We start from the raw sequence: 2,833 nt of genomic DNA, 5'->3' as shown, positions 1-2,833 counted from the left end.
TTATGTATACCCCCGGCAGAAATTCAAAAACAGAAAAAAGAACATATATAAAATTAATTTAATCAACCTTAAAACCTCGTGCAAATGTGGTAAATGTTTTTTATTTTAAAGAAAAATTAAGTACACATTAATCTATTCATATATTTTTTTTGTTGGATTTTATGTGTTTTTAGACTTTTCAACGGGTGTATGTACAATTAGCCCAATTTATTATACTGCTCAAAAAATAGAAGCACTTCACCATCTCACAAAATGAATGGAAAACATAAAAAATGATAATCTGAAATCTGCAAACAAAACCAGTATCTTTTCAACAATCAGAAAATTCTAGATTTACAACTATCTTTCAAGCGAAAACGAATGGAAAACAGAATTAAGAGATTCAATAAAGAAGCAGAACCTAAAAAAAAATTCCTCCTCGTGCAATCTTTTTCCTTCCTCACTCCTTGCTTCAAGTGCTCTTTCTCTTCTTCACTCGTTGTTTCCCACTACAATTGTTAATAACTAAATATTTTAGTCGAAACATATGTACCTTAAAAATGTAAAAAACCGATGGGAGATAAATAAAACCATGAAATTTGTAATGACACGTCGTCAAGGCACTCAGCCTTTACAAAATAGAATAGATATACCATTTTCTTGAACTCCAAAAATTTCTCAATACTTCATGACTATACATACCTTCCTCTTGGAAAAATGGGTCTTTGATTAACTAGAAAAACTAGAGAAATACTAATGCCAAATCGAAGCTCTCGAACTTCTCAACAGAAAGTTGCAAATACCATGATTTCCATCCTCTTTACGGATTCAATGTAAGTTTTAGCACCAAAATAAATTGGCTACAAGCTAAAACGTATATCTAGAATCATGAGTCAATGTTCCTTTCACTAGCAAAACATAAACGATAAATTTAAATACCATCACCTCACGTAAGATTGTTGTTGCTGTTCTCTGCGGTTTCCTCGCCTTCTATCTGTTTCTTATCCTCATGCTTCTCATCCTTATTGTACTCATCCTTGTTCTCATCTTCATTTACATTCTGCTATACATTATCGCATTTAAACGAAACAACAAGGCCCCGATCAGACAGCAGTTGCATAATAAAACAAATTTAGGATTTAACCTATCATAACGAAATATAATTACAATCATATTACCAAATAAAAGGCATAATATTGAAAGAAAAAATACTATTAGCATATTACAATAATAAAAATGCTAACCTATCAAAACAATGAATTCAACACATGTTAAAAATACAAGTCCAGTACATTAAAGGAACAGAGCATAAACATTAGTATAATTATGAAGACAAAATATAAAGAGTGGTTGTACTTTTTTAATGAAACAATAAATGAAATTATCATTTATTGTGGTATACATATGTCAATATTCATGATAAATCTTTCATTTTTAAAAAATGACATTTTGGCGAGAAATTATTATTTTTGGCAAAAACTCTGCTTTTATATATATTTTGAATAAAAAAATAATAAAAGACATATAATACATAAATTATATTTGATTTAATATAAAAATAAATTATATTCAAATTTGAACTAAATGAATTGATATAATCAATGCAAACAATAAATGAAATTATCATTTATTGTGGTATACATATGTTAATATTCATGATAAATCTTTCTTTTTTTAGAAATTACATTTTGGCGGGAAATTACTATTTTTGGCAAAAACTCTGCTTTTATATATATATATAGATATAGATATATATAGATATCAGCAGCATATATTTTTTTTCCTTTATCATTACCATCAATTCAGGGACGGAGCTAGCTGACCAACCACCTCAATTTTTTTTTATTTTATTAATTAAGAGCTTTAAAATAATTATATTATTTTCATTTTTCTCCATAATATTTGCTTTTGCTCTTAAAAATTTTTAAAATTTTTTTTGCTCCCAACCTAAATTTTCTGACTCCGTCGCTGACCATCGTCACTATAATAATAAGCAAGTTTCCTATTATTTTTATTGAGAAAAATCAGAAATTCCATAAATTCATTGAACCCAACACCAAGTCAAAGTCAACAAATTTATTTTTTTAAAAAAATATATTTATATATTTTTAAAAAATATCAAGTATGCCTCTGAAGCAAACTTCGAGACTTGCAAACCAAACAATATTGGACATTAAATCATGGAAATTCAAACCAGGGACGTCACCCCTTATTTTTCTAATACATAGCTGGTAGGATTAGGAAAAAGAGTATTTCAGTCTAACAAAAATAAGTGTTAAAGTTGTTAATACCCAATGTAAATAATAAAAGCGTGTCATCTAATTAGAAATATAAATGTGTATTTGAAAAATTATCTCAAGCCAAAAAGATGAGTCTCAAATACAAATGCAAATTATCTGGAATTAATTATGGATTTTTTTTAATACGCCCTGTAGAAATTAAAAAAAAAAACATGCATAAAATTAATTTCGATTATGCATTCTTCATGTGTTTTTTGAAAATACGGTCGAGTACATGTTCTTCTTCTACTCCTTTCTTGTGTTGATTGTCATACTGTTTTAAGCACTGTGAGGAGTCGACTGTATATGGGTGGGAATCCCAACCATGACGTACCCTTACGCGGTGGGGGATATAACCGCTATACGGCCTCGCCCCCTTAGAGGAGTAAAAATTAGGGTTTGACGTCAGTAAACCATAGAAAGTAGATAAATCTCAGTGCTGGTCAACGTTATGCATGTGCTATGAATGATGTTTGCAAGTCATGGGTTAAATGTTTAAATTTCGAAATTATACATGTTGTTTTATTGTGCTCGATTCGCCCCCACTTGCTGAATATTCCCAAAATACTCACCCC

The 2,833-nt window shown here is 29.3% G+C and overlaps 1 long non-coding RNA gene across 2 annotated transcripts; it reads right to left on the bottom strand.

Moving 5' to 3' along the window:
* Positions 1–257: 257 nt before the first annotated feature.
* On the bottom strand, positions 258–1,356 carry LOC142524645 (uncharacterized). Of its 2 annotated transcripts, none has more exons than XR_012814931.1 (2): positions 925–1,356; positions 258–488 (listed from the first exon to the last, which is right to left on the bottom strand). It is a non-coding gene; the product is annotated as an uncharacterized LOC142524645 (long non-coding RNA). The 2 variants fall into 2 exon arrangements; XR_012814932.1 differs by lacking the exon at positions 925–1,356 and adding an exon at positions 682–907.
* Between the last annotated feature and the right edge of the window lie 1,477 nt (positions 1,357–2,833).

This window comes from Primulina tabacum, chromosome 14, assembly GCF_025594145.1.
Source record: "Primulina tabacum isolate GXHZ01 chromosome 14, ASM2559414v2, whole genome shotgun sequence".
NCBI classification, from domain to species: domain Eukaryota; kingdom Viridiplantae; phylum Streptophyta; class Magnoliopsida; order Lamiales; family Gesneriaceae; genus Primulina; species Primulina tabacum.
The sequence above is the reverse complement of the archived record's forward strand: the minus strand, read 5'-3'. Positions and strand labels throughout refer to the sequence as shown.